This window comes from Dermacentor andersoni, chromosome 10, assembly GCF_023375885.2.
Source record: "Dermacentor andersoni chromosome 10, qqDerAnde1_hic_scaffold, whole genome shotgun sequence".
Classification (NCBI taxonomy): domain Eukaryota; kingdom Metazoa; phylum Arthropoda; class Arachnida; order Ixodida; family Ixodidae; genus Dermacentor; species Dermacentor andersoni.
The window spans coordinates 51,227,053-51,241,663 of record NC_092823.1 but is presented as its reverse complement, the minus strand read 5'-3'; the positions used below and the strand labels follow the sequence as shown (position 1 = coordinate 51,241,663).

The window sequence follows — 14,611 nt, the reverse complement described above, 5'->3', positions numbered from 1 at the left end:
TTTGTCGCTACTGCTGCCACATCAACTTTTTCTTCCTTTCCACCTGTGCAGTGCGGTTGAGGTGCCCTTTATTGAGAGACAGTGACCGCGCTGCAGTTAGCCCCACCTATCATCCTCCAACCAAGAATCTCTCTCTTGAATAGTGCATTGACCGACTTGACGTGTGACGACTGTGCAGGCCCGCAATCCAGGATTGTGCGCTCCGAATGAGGTCAGTCCAGAAGACGGGTTTATGCGGTTGCGAACATTTGCGTTTGTGTGCTATAACGAGCACGCCGGTATCGAACATGCTGGATGCTATTCTCACTGCAGCAGTGGTTAGAAGACCACTCTGTTCTCTTTCGACACGAAAAACAAAGCACGTTAGAAAGTGGCGCGTAGTCACAATCGGAAAAGTACTGTTATGTGTTAGTACTGAAACGTACTGTTAGGTGTGAGTGCTGAAACGTACTGTTAGGTGTGAATCGATTCCATGGAAGAGGAAGTGGAAAAGATGGGTCAGTCGATGGAGTAGTGTGTACTGGAATCTTCATGCGATCTACAATCATGGCGTCGCATCATTCACAAGCACTTGAAGTTTTGCTGCTGCACATGTAACAATATTTACTGATAAGAGCTTACAAAAGCACACATGTCGTTATTTACGAGTGAAACTTAGCCATCTGAAGAATCACATTTCTGAAAACAAGTTAAACTAGAAATTTAACAAGCTGATAGATGTACGCAAACTCAAAAGCTGTTGCGTTTCTAAGTAAAGGCTACACCCTGATAAGACTTAGGAGGTCAATGTTTATTTGAATATATATTGTCTACGCCGACAGTTTGCCTTCGACTAAACAATAAAAGTTATGTAATGCCACTTTATGATTACCTGCCTCAGATGGCGAGCAATAGCGTTCTACACTAACTATAAGCGCGTATCCCAGAATTGTAATTCATCTTGGGGTGACCCACCTGAAGAAAGCACTTACCAGAGGACAGAATATCCGAGAGCAATCCGATAACAAGTACGTTCTCTCTATTTAACAACTTCAGTCACACTGTATATTGGCGCGAATCTTTGCAGTGCTTGTTAATTCTTCAAATCTGCGGCCACGCCGCTTTAACGCTTTGTTTGCGACGCAAGACGCGCCCAGATTTATCTAGATTGATAGCACCAGACAGAGCTGATTCTAGGTTGTTCCAGAATGTTGTAGTAACTTTGCACGCTTTATCTAGAAAGCTCGTTATCAGTTTTAAATTGGGCGCGGACGACAGCGGCGGGCATTCTGTTCGACGACCGCCGAGCACGCTGGTCGCTTCGCCGCCGCAGTCTGATTCAGGCCATTGTCGGCGCAAGTCAGCCCAATTACGTAGATGTTATTTCATGCTCTTAGGTTGCAGACGTGTTGACTACAATCAAACTGTACAGATGACTCTTTCTATTTATCGTAACTACTTGAGGCCCTTGTCCTTAGCCCATGAAACGCTTGAAAATGATTCAATCAGATTTCTTTACATGGAACTTCTCTTTAGACAAAGGCATGTCTGCGGGTCATACGAGCCTAGAGGCAACAAGCCACTGCTCTCGTTTACATCGACGCATACTAAACTGTTAAAAACATGTACTGTGTCGCATTCTTTTCGCAATGCTATGGACCGCTCCTGCGCACACAAGGCACTGGACAGCTTCTGTAAAGAAGTCGATCGTCTTGTGTCGGCAGGATACCCTGGGTACTCGCTAATTTCTGTGGCAGGATGTTTACTCATAGGGCGCACCAAGAGCAAAAACAGCTTCCCACAATTCCACGTAATCCATACCGAAACGCACCCAAGGAACGTGAGAACGCTTTCTTTTTTTGTTGTTGTTGTTGTTGCCATGTGCCTCACTGACACTCTGGGCCTCGGATACAAAATTACGAAAATTGCCAGCGGTGACCTTCTTGAAGTTCCTAACAAAGCCCAACAGGACAAATTGACAAATTGCGTTTCATTTCGTAAAACACCGATTTCAGTAACCACTCACCATTCCCTGAACAGCGCACGACGTGTATTTTCAGAACAGGACCAGCTAGAATTGACTGAGGCAGAGCTCCTAGAGGGCTGGAATAAACATGCCACAAATGTGCAACGAATTATTATCCGTCAGTAGGATAAGCAAATTAACACAAAACACCTGATCCTTAGCTTTTGTACACGCACACTTCCCGAAAACATCGAAACAGGCTACATGAAAATCAATGCCAGATCATACATACCAAATCCACGACAATGTTTTAAGTGACAAAGATTCGTTCAGGGCTGTCAGAGCTGCCGAGGCCGCATCCACCTGGGCAAAGTGCGCGCCCCATGACGACCCTGAGGACAACTGCACGACCCACTCCACTGCGCAAACTGTGACGATGAATATCCTGCTTATTCTCGCTCCTGTCTTCATGGAAGTGGAAATAAAATTCATAACCCTTGAAGTAAAAGAAAAAATTTAGTTCAAAGAAGCTCGCAGCACCTCTCTATTGTAGAGGGACCTACATTTTTTGAAGGACATGGCAGGGGCAGCGCCACTGTGGTTCTCGGTGGCCGTTAGGACCACTCAGAGTGGACCGGTGGCACCGCCACTCGACTCCACCGCGGGATCAGCTGGAATTTCGCTAATATTATTAGCAGGCCTGTTGAAATTCTTCCAAAATTGCCCATTATTTGACTGCGTCTGTATTTTCCAGGAAGTATATACTGCGAGAATCGCAGTTGCTGGCCTCTGCAAGGATGGAGTGTGTGAGAGGCCAGGCTCTATGGGTAAGTTATTACGATTGCATTATTTGTTTTATTTGTTGTCTGATTAAAAGCTCGAGACATTACAGTACACTGACATGTATATCTTATTATGTACCTAAATATAAAAATATTCCAGCGCGAATGTTCGCAAGCAGAAGAGCCCAAAATCTAACAAAAAATGCGGCAATATTTAGAAAAGGCTATTAGAAGTAAAGCGCATTGACTCAGAAAATTCTGAAAGCAGAAAATATATATGTCTGCACTGCCAATTCAACACATGGCATGAGTGTGGGCGAAAAGAATCGAACCGTAGGAAGAAAGCGTTAGTGGAAATTTGCACAAACACAACGCATGTGTTTCTACCTCTTCCGAGTAAACACACCTATATTGCCGCACGTTGTTCGTTTGTGCTGCATTCACACGACGAACATGAAACAATTGGCACGAACTGCTATCCTCTTTCAACGCAACACTGCAGAGCTATTTTGATTAGTAGCTTATATATGCGTATAGTTGCTTTGAATAAAGTGAATGTGCTTTGACATTATGCACAAGGCTTTTTCTTAATGGGAATATGGTGTGGTGTAGTGGTTCTCATTGATGCCACCTCATACTGAAAGGTACTTACAATTACCGTTTATATTTGAAAGAAGTTGAACGTCTTGACTTTTTTGTTGCAGAAGAAGAAATACAAGCGCATCCAGAAAAGTATCACAAGTGCCCGGATAAACGAAACTATGGCGTAAGTTTATAGGTCATTGGTAACATGTTCTGTTGCTATTTGGTTCAACCACAGTATAATCACAGTAACCTTTCACACGACTGCTTTACAGATAAAGTACATGTTTTTGGACTTACCGAATGTTTACATAATTAAATAATAACATACGATATTGAATTTAACAATAACCGTGAAGTGAAAAATACTGTATTTTAAACATGACAATCTGCTCATCGCCCACGCGGAGCATGGAAACAAAATATGTGTTTTATATATCATGTAAATGATATCATTCGTTTGCACAATATCTCAAAGGGCCCCTCATCAAGTAACGTAGCAAATTTGTTTATACCCTGCAAGCAATTTTGTGCCCTCTTGGGAGCGTTCTACTCCACGGTTTTTCTTTGAAATTGGTGTAAGTAATAGTCGAGATGGAACTATTTCAGTGCCGCAAACCCATGATTTCAGCAGGCGAGCGTAATCGCCAACAAGCGCGCTCCCTCCCCCTACCCATGTAGCCTGCATACGCAAAATTCCTCCCGTGCGTTCTCCCGTACCGGAGCGCGAGGTCTGCGCGACTCGTACTTCATGGGTCCCGCCTCCTTTGATTTCCTTTCTTTTTTTTTTGTTCTCTCTTTTCTCTGCTACACGGCGCTCTTTCACTGACGGGCGCGAGAGCTATTGCGTTTGTCTTGTTTTCCTCAGTGCCCGATTTTGCGCGCTGTGCACGAGATCGCCTGACTAGCGGTATAAGCCAGCGCTACACAAACGCTGAGGTGGACGCAAGCGGATCAGAGAGCATGATCGTACGCTCGAACACGGTAGAAAATGACATAGTTTAGGTATCAAGGTGCGCGACTGCATGACGTGCGAACAAACAGACGATACGGAAGTAAATATCTATTGCCGTGGTGTGAAGTAAAACAAAAACAGCAGACATTTGGTTTTGGTGTTTTATTATTTCTCCAAGCTTTAACTCGTTTCCTGAGGCTACAGATTACACAAGTAACACATGTTGCCTTGAACCTTTCCCGGAATGTGACGTGTCAGTGTGAGCGACGTCACACCATAGACTTGTACGCAGGCGCACTTGCTGATATACGTCAACTCCCCGTCTTGAACCACGGCGCCGGCGACGAGAACGGCGAACGGAGTTTAGTTTGAAATTTGAGCTCTTTCCGCGACGCGTAGCGGTATAATCCTTAGCAGACACGATCGTGAGCGCGAAGAGTATGCATGCGATCGTCAGCTTAAAGTGGACAGATCTGGCGAGAGACACTTTCATGCTGCTTATGTGCATCACTTTATTATAACCCGCCATGAATATTCAGAAATGCATAGTAACCAACATATAAAATATCATGGTTACGAAAGAAACTATAATGATTTCAGTCAACTTATTTGAACCTGTAATAGTGGCTGCGTGGCTTTGGCTTTTTAGCGATGCTGAGGACGTCATAGCGTGTATTCTGGTGTATCGAGCATTTGTTGCATAGTTAAAAACCGTACATTCATCTTCAACGCTGAAATATCTTAGTTTTTTTTGCCAAATATGCCAAAGAGAAAGAAAACCAGGGCTAAGCTTTCTTGGTTCCTTTTTTATATATTTCAAGTAATTGATTGAAATTTAGGCAAAATTAGTCATCCGCACTGCGTGATGTCATTATTGCTAGTAATTTCTCTTTCTGCGAAAAGGCACGCTAGAAGAGCCAAATTTGTTTCTCGTTATCTTTTGTAAAAGCTATTTTTATAAGTTTAAAGGTATAGGATGTCTCCTAAAAACACGGACTGTGGGAACTCCTTATGCAGAAATTACGGGCCTCCATAGGTATACATCTATATTAACGGCGAATATGGTGAATATCAAGTAGTCTGATTGTCGCATAGCAATTGTTAAATGTTTGTGAAGTTGTAAAGCGATGACGGACGCATGGTAGCTCGCCATGTTAGAGAGAAGTCGATAGTTACTGATTACGGAATATAAGGCATTGTTTTAGCTAGACAAATTCGACGTTCCTTTTTAACTCGTAACCTGAAACTACGGCTTTCAGGTACGGGTTGACTAAACAACTTGTAATGCGACTCCTCCACTTCGTTGAGAGGTATAGAGAAGCTTAAATGTTTGTGGCGTTCTTGAGAACGGGAGCATTAGAAGACCGGCAAAAAGTATTTATTTGGACGACGGACCAGAAGGCAGCAGAAATTCATATTATGGCATTCAATTAGAATAGTGATATATTTTTATATTCTAAAATGAGTGATCTAAAGCGAAAAAAGAGGATCTAACCTACATCAACTTTGTACCTACATTCTAGTTTCTTCTGCGACGTCTATGTTAGAGATTCAACGAGGCAAACATTGAATCAATATTGATATTGTTCTATGTATGAGAAAAAAACCTTTGCAGACGATTTTTTCAGCAAATTGAGCACTCGGTTAACAACATTCTCTATCTGCGCAATCCTGTGATTATAGCATGTTTCTCGTCACTTGCTTTCTTCGGCAAGAATAACGAACACAATGTAAGAAAAGAAGTATGAGGCACAGCACGAGGTAGATGGAAGATATTAAAAATTATTTATAGTCTGACAAAAGCACACATTTCTTCAAAACGCACATTAACACAATAAGAGTACTACCTTCGTAGTTCTTAATAGAGGCAACCAAGATATCGAAATATAGACACTTCTACATCGAGCAAGCTGCGTACCCCGCATCAAGGGCCGAAACATGGACGCTTCCATTGAATGCCTTTTGGCTCGAACGTAACTTGCTTGCATGAGCCACACCCGCGGCGGTGGCTTCGTGGCTGTATTGTTATGTGGCTAAGCAAGAGGTAGCGGGATCAAATGGCGCTCGTGGCGGCGAAATTTCAATGGGGCCGGAATGCAAAAACGCCCGTGCGCCATGCAATTAGGGATGGGGGATCAAGCTAAATGTCTCCATGTGGCCACAATTAATCCAGAGTGCCCCACTACGGCGTGTCTCATAATCAAATCGTGGTTTTGACACGTAAAACCCCAGGATTTATTTCAACTGCACGTGCCACCACCTTCCGCTCCAGCAAGGTTCCGCCGAGGCGTCAGGAGTCCCGCAGTATTATTCATTTAAAATGTGGAAGAGAAGAGGCAAGATGTGCTCGGTCGTCAAGTACAAGGAGAAAATTTTAAATATGAGGGATGGGGCTGTGTAACAGCTTCACCCGCTTCAGCTGCACAGTGCCCTGTATTTAAGACCGTGAGCAATGAGAGCACAAGGCGAGCACAACTAAGCTTTACGGCCCACACTACGCATCAAGGGCCACCGATTTCCAACCATGACTGCCAGATTAACATTGTTCACACCACCTTCAGCAACAACGCAGTGTTTTCGCCATCGCTGGCACAAAATATCGTGAAATCTTTCACTTCGATAAGCATGCGAGCGAAACATACGCCTTGCTTATGCAAGCGCGAGTGACATACTCGAGTAAGTTCGCTCTGAATACCAGCGAAGGCAAACGTAAAACAAGAGGTTGCCAACACGAGTTTCCGGTCTGCGCCCTGAAAGAAACAAATGAAACGGTAGGCGAGTGACGGCTAGAGCGTTTTCAACATATCGGTCCCTGTGTAAATGGAAAAAAAATTAATTGCGCTATAAGAAATGAGAAAACCCTTCCCAATAAATTTGAACAGTGCTGGCGAGAAGAATTACGCAGTTAAACCCAACTACCGTGGTCGGGGACCGTCAAAAACATGCGATTTCTGCGCGCAAAAACGTGTATTTCCGAGTCAAGTTGTTGCACTTGCAGTTAAGGAAGACAACAGGGACACGGCTGTAAGTGCCCTACAAATCTACCAGTGTAAATACATCGCGCGGACAAACTCATCGCCTTCAGTTGGTAAGGTTGCCGATAATTTAAGTAGCAGTGAAAGCACAATGAATAAATGGAAGGTATACATACACAGAGTCTGGGCGTTTGGCAAATCCATTTTGTCGTGTACTGAATACTACGCAACGTGGTTGCCGATAGAGCAGCCCCCGTGGCTATGGTAAACAAACGGACCAATACCGATCAAAAAGCACCCAACAGTGGGCGCAATCACGTGAGCAAATGTGGCGTTGCACATTAGTATGGCTTTTTAAATGCTGCATAAAAAACTCACAGCGGCTCACATAATCCTGCTGAGAGTAAAGCAAGGCGCATCAGTCAATGGTCGCGCTTTCCATACAAGTACTAGATATAACACGTGAACCAAATGAAAACGTGCAAGGAAAGCTTTGCAAGGAATCGGCTCCACTAGTGATACTTAATAAAATGGTGAGAGCTTGGGAGCCTGAAAAGAAAGGGAAAAGTATGTTGCGTCTGCAACCCATACATCTGATTCATATATGCTATGGTGCAATGCGTGGTGCTTGGTGTTACCCCTTCACAGGGCACTATATTTTACAGCGAAGCTGTTTATGGGTATGCTTTCATGCATTACTCGTGTGCGTGTGAAACAATCATGTGCCTATCCCACAGATTGTGCGGAAAGGGTCGAAACGCAATGACAAATGTCTGTGGAGACACCAGGTGGTGACTTCTGGGACCTGTAATGTGCCCTCCAATAACCCTTGCCATAACTAGGAACCATAGAGGTCCCAGGCACAACGGCAAGTGCAGATAGTACGATCGGATCTTAGTCCGAAGGACTGACCTGTGTCGCTAGGCGTACATTCGCACCGCCACCTCTTTGTGAGCTTTCCAAGAGCTAATGTATATAGTTTCCTTTCTTTCCGCTCTCCCATGATGGCGGTCCCATCTAGTGTCTAGTTTCAACCGGCTCCTCGATGTGGCGATCTCATCATCCACGCGAATGACAATAAATGTGTGTGCGTGCTTTTCGTCACGATGACCACTGGTCAAGACAATAAACCAGTTCGTACCATTGTTAAAAATTATTTCTGACCTCTGTTTCCTGTGCTAAACGATTTCGCTGGTCATCAAGCTTCACAGAGTGGAATGTCTCATCAATTTTTTATGCGTCTTCAAATCCTTGGGTGCATTCAATTTTCAGTTGAAAACAACAGCGTTAAACTCTGTCTTTTTCTAGCAAGCTGTTTTAAATGTGGTAAAATCTGCAATTTTGTACGAGTGAGGTTCTGATCATTATCTTTTGCAGAAAAATGTACTGGTCACTTGCTACTATTGTTGCAAAATGGACGGTCAATGGTACTATGGCTTATACAACTTCTTCAGCGCCTGTAGTGTAAGTGTTTTATGTAACTGTCGAAATATTAATCAATTCAGCTTCTTCAGCTGTTGAATCCAAGTCAAGAGAATAATTTTCCACAATTTTATTACGTAAACGGCAACAATAGTGAATTCTTGTATATGATTACCTTTTGCTAAGTCCCTGTATCAACAGAAGAGAGCCAACAACTGTCTCAATGTTGAACATTGTCAGGTTGGGATCGGTATTAACTGATGTAGTGCTTACAGCTTTGCTGGCCCAAAGTTAATATCGGAACCAGGTGCGCCGAATCGATCATCGTCTATGTCCCGCGATTTCACCATTAGGTTTGGGGACATGAAGAGTACCTTCGCGAGAAAACTTCCTTTTAATATCAGTATTTCGTTTAACAAAGCATGGTGTGCGTTTCGAAATGGCTATCTGTTTTTTGTGTGTGTAAAAAGTATTTAGACGGAGAGTTTCAGTCACCAGCCAAGGTGCATTGCCAGATGAAGTTAAATAATGATTGGGCTGAAGTAAATTCCATTGCTACTGAGCTTGCCGGCTCTGTTAACGTAGGAGTGGTATTATGTACGATTACTTACATGGAATACCAACATGAAGTCAACAGATAATGGACCGAAAAACACCATAGTAAAATGTTCTGGATCATATTTTGCAACATCAAAATAATAAGGTAAAATTGAAATAAGAGTGTTAGAAAAAACAACTTACATCCTACCCATTGTGCGTGCGATTTTATGAAATTTGGCTGCGGTTACGACTGTTCCCCCATTCTATTTGTTAGGTATTTGTGTATGTGTAGAAGATTTGACCCCGAAAGTATGGGCCAGCACCACACATGGCTGTTTCGGTGCTTGCGCGGCACTTTCCTAGCCACTGGCATCACGTGGTACGCCAACTTTCGGACGATAGCAGATGTGGCTTTGGCTCCAAGCAAACCGGCAAATTATTTTGGCTCTCTACTTTCATCTTTCTGTAGCTTATCCTACTTGCAGTTCAATTACAGCACCACATGAAGTTTCTCTGTGTCTTACTTGGCTACTATATCTGTTGCCTTCATGTGGTAGTAACTAACAAACCATCGGTTGGTTCGGCTCAACCTTTCTTCTCACCCCTTTCAACTGTCCTTTAACAGCGTAAGTCACAAATAAACCTCATCAGGTTTATTTGTCGTGATTTTTCGCGCAGGGAGCGTTTATCTGGGCGGAGGTGGAACATGCATGCAAAGGCCCTTCTCTTCCGCTAAGTATTACACAGTAGTAAAGACATGACGCAGTTCCTCTGAACTAACGAATGTGCGCTATGGCACTGCTCCTTTCGTTTATTAGAACACTGCCAATGATGTTGAATATGGCACTGGCATCTGCGCATGGAATAAATTGTTGCATGAGTAAAATAAGTGAGACTATACAAGGTGATTCCTTACCAGAAATGTTAGGTTTAATAGAGCACGCTGGCCTGCAATATGCACTAAATAGAAAGAGTACGAAAAGAAACTATTTACATTTTGGCATAGTCTTTGGTAGAGCATCGAATAAAAGACTACGTATAGCAGGCACTTCGGCCGTTGGCAGCTGGTGCGTTCTCTTGCGTTACCTATGCTCGCACGAAGCTGTGCGCGTACACAGTGAAATTTGCGTGCTTATTAACTTAGCGCGCAATTAAGGAGCCTGGAGTAAACGCAAATAGTGTCTACAAAAAAACCAAGTTAGCAGAGTGCTTACTAACCATCCTTGCGTTTTATAGCATACACATAAGGTGATAATGCTGAAGGCAATAGATATTTGCTGTTGCATGCAAGCTGTAGAGGTGTCGACTTTTCTAGAAAGCCGGAGAGCCTCTAAGCTGTTTTAAAGAGTTTTAGCAGTTATTTGTGAGTCACTTCCTGTCAAACGTTGACAAGAACAGATCACTTAGATTTGGCGCTATACACGACACTCTGCTCTTCTGTATAAGTATACCATCAATTTATTGCCTGTTTCTCAATGCCCCAGGAGATATCAATGCCCCCGAGAGATCCCATTTGCTGACGTAGGTGGCGCATGGTAGGTGTAATGCATAATGAAACTGCTGCGTACCTGGCCTAACTAGACACGCTGTAAAATAATTAATGAGCCCTCGACATTTCGCTACCTTAAGGCATATTGTAAAGTTAGCAGTTGGGTTTCCTGATGTCCTAATGAAATAAACGAGAAATCTTGTTTAGAAGTGGCGGGATATATGAATGCCAATATCTTTATGAATATGCAAAGTTCGAAATTCATGGGTTAATGGCGATGCTTTTAACGCAAGCTCTCTGCAGTGTTACTAGATGCATTATGAGCTGCTAAAGATTTAATCTGCTGCCCTGATTTACTTGCAAGTGCCATCGAGCACTAACATGGACAGTATGCGGAAAAAGGGTGAATTAAAGTATGAAGTGAAATTCGTGCGGGAAAATATTGCCCATATGAAAATATTTACCAAGTAAGCGAAAGAGGTATGTGGTGATCTTAAGTTATATTGTTCAATTCCACACATGAACTTTAGGTAGGACCAAGTTTACAATGACCAAAATTAAGGAACCCCGTTAGTGTGTGACGAATATTGAACCTAATTGTAAACATTGTGAATATTTGGTGAAGGATTCTTATTTCACATGTTTTTTTTTGCTCTGTACTAGGCTCATAGTAAGTTTACCAGGTGTCATCTTCGACGTATATGATGCTTCTTGTTTAGACTAACAAAAGTATGGGACTGTTCGTGGGTTGCATTTATCGGCTGTTAAGTGTTGAATAATTAGAGCTATGGCAGTAAATTCTCTGTGCAAGAGATCCGAGTTGTTTGGTTGAGAATGACTGAGTTTAGCCTGCTGCCGTAGGAAAACCGACAGGGTAACGGAAATCAAATACAGCGACACTGCAGGAACTTCCTGGTAAATCTGCATGCGAATTCAGATGCGTGTGGATCAACTAGAGCCTTCGTAGCGAATGACTTAAGCAAGTCTCAACAAGCGTTATATCTGGGAAAGATGCTAAACGGGCAAGTATTATGTGGCAAATGTTTTTGAAAATCTGCTTAACTGTTACATGACTAAACTTTTTAATGCAAGTGCTGAAAGATCAACCTCACCAAAAATCTTGCTCAGACTTTTGGTCTAACAATTCTGCTGTGCTATTCTTTCTTAGTAAATTGACAGTTTAGCTAGGTTTATTCACACAGATACATAGCACCTCTGATGTCGCCTGAAACTAAACAGCCTTTCCCTAAACAATTCCAGAACAAAAGACCACATACAAACACCGTGAAATTATACTAATACATATGTTTTTGTATAAATTGTAATGTAAAGGGTTGGTTCTCATTATATATAGGCTTCAGATTAGGATACATTGAACTGGAAAGTGCACATTACTAGTGTGCTGAAAATTAGCACCACGTATAAGCGCTTCTAAGAAGGCGAACGCACTTTCATGCTTCCTTCTTGCAAATAGTTTTGGAAGGTCGCCTAAAATGCTGTTTTTATTCGAGCGAACATGCATTTCCTTATCACTTGGGACGGATCATTTGACTTCAATAGCACGTTTATGCATCTTGATGTATCCTGTTATACATGACCACATTCTACAACGATTTAAATACCTAATCCATGTATGTCAGTAAAATACAGGCTTCGCTTCATACCAACGGTAATAAACTAATTCACCCAGAATCAGTTATCCCGCTCTCTGTACCAAACAATAGCACACTAGCCAGTTATAACATCAAGAAACAGTCATGTTGATCCCACGCACTGTGGGAATCTATATAAGCGAAGCTTTGCCTGCCGCTTGCTTTAATTGATGATAATTACTGGTGATGTTGACGGTGAAAGTTGAATTTCTTCGGCGTGAATAGGAATACAATTGTAGTGAGTTGATGTTAAACGTTGCCTTGCGAACGTTTGTTTCAGTGACTGTTGGAGTACAGAGACATCTCTCGCAATCATCAATAGAGGAACATAAAAAACAACACTTGCAAATATATTGGCGCTCACAGAATTAATAGCTAGAAGAACACTGATTGTGTATGAACAATCATTCCAGACAAGACATATTTTTTTTTTCGAAGGTTGCAAACGAGAGCTGAAAAGCAAATGACTTATTTGTTAAGCTAGCAGTAAAGTGTGAAGAATTATTTGGCTTATGCAGCAGCCCTGTCAAAGCCGTAAGAAAAGTCGGTCGCATTTTCGATGGTTGCACTGGCTTCGCTTATGGTCATTTGCAGGGCGTTTTCTTTTGCTGCGATAATTTACACCTTAGTTGATGTAAGCTAACAAAGAATAAATAGTGCCTCACAGAGTGTAGGTGCTTCATATGTACGTTGAAATCTGTTCATACGGGAATATTCTCAAGCCCTAATTTGTCGTTATATATATGCTATGTACTGCTGTTCTATTTCTTTGAGTTATTGCATAAGCGAGTCATATTTCTATGCATTTAGGGAGCATAATGCAATGAAGCTCTTCTTATCAGGAGCATTATTATTATTAGGGAGCATTAGGACAACATCTTACAACACATCTTCAAGTACTGTCACTCTTAGCACGACAAATATTGATACATTTGCATTCTGCACAAAAGTTTCAACGCAAGTTCACCGCTCCGGCTGCCTTACAATACGTATGCTTTACTTATTTGTAGATGGAAGCCAAGCCGGACCTAATTGGGAATTGCTGCAACGGAAATTGTACCACAAATGACATGTGCGAAAGTTAATCCATTTCGTTACAAGAGCGATAGTGCAGGATTCCATCAGTCTGCCTGTAACACTTAGTAAATAAAAGCTATCTCGTAAAGTAATGGCTGGCGTAATCTGCGCCTCAATATGGCGGTATTTATGTGTGCTGCTACAGGATGAACACAATACTGGTGAGTATCTTAGATGGCAAAGCTTCTCGAGCACGGCAAGAACTCAATCGATGGCAACAAGCTAATCTTGAAGAGATGTTTCGCAACTGAACGGAAATGAGGGGACTGAATCGCGCTGCAGTTGACGCTGAAAAAGAATAGATCCTCAGAACAAACTTTTAGACACCACAGAGCCTCTGATAACGAACACATGGACGTCTGAGAGACAAAAAGGACTGAGAGCCAGGCATGTAGGATGGTATCCAAGGTGATAGTGAGCATGTGCCTGCGTCTACGGACAATTGCTGTTGCGTTTCTTTCAGTCAGCAGCAACGATGCAGTAGTCAACTCAGTGAAGTGAAATTTACTTCACCGCTGACGTAAGCATCGGGCACTGACCTGCAGCGTTGTTTGAACCACCAAATAGTACGACCTCCTCGTTTACAGGAGGTGAGTGTTTCATGTGAAAACGAGTAGCATTGCCAGTTACACAGATCTTTCTGGGGTAATTGGCTGACAAGGTGCGAGGAGCACGTAGAAATGGAGAGGCTTTCGGTGGGCTCGTATTAGCACTGTGACAGTATATAACCGGATGAGGAGAGTGTGGTGGGTATCTGTCATTTACTTGCTTCACCGTTGCTTAGCTTGCGGTAACGCACACATAAATCTACAATTAACGCATGAAGAATGAATATCAGGCACATTTGCTTCTAAACCTGCAAACTTGGCTCTATACGTGCCAGGCATTGTTCTGTATGAGGCACATAGAAATGGAAACCGGGCACGTATGCTTCCATACGAGGCGCATATTGAACGGATACCTTGTACATAAGAAAGGATACGTGGCACGCAAGGAAGGATACGTGGCATGTATAAACGGATACGTGGCTCTTGAGGATGTATACATGAAACGTACAATTTCGTACCAGATTTTTCTATAGGGGTGGCTCATCAAAAATCACAGTGGCGTGCAACGGAAGGTTAATAATGGCGCTAAAATGGATCCTCAGCGAAAACAAGTGGGTATACTGATATCCCATAAGTGCCCCAAA

The 14,611-nt window shown here is 42.7% G+C and overlaps 1 long non-coding RNA gene across 1 annotated transcript; it reads left to right on the top strand.

The window, feature by feature from the left end:
• The first annotated feature begins 2,429 nt into the window (after positions 1 to 2,429).
• LOC140213518 (uncharacterized) lies at positions 2,430 to 13,448 on the top strand. Its single transcript, XR_011890378.1, has 4 exons — positions 2,430 to 2,772; positions 3,432 to 3,493; positions 8,617 to 8,703; positions 13,353 to 13,448. It is a non-coding gene; the product is annotated as an uncharacterized lncRNA (long non-coding RNA).
• Positions 13,449 to 14,611: the final 1,163 nt, after the last annotated feature.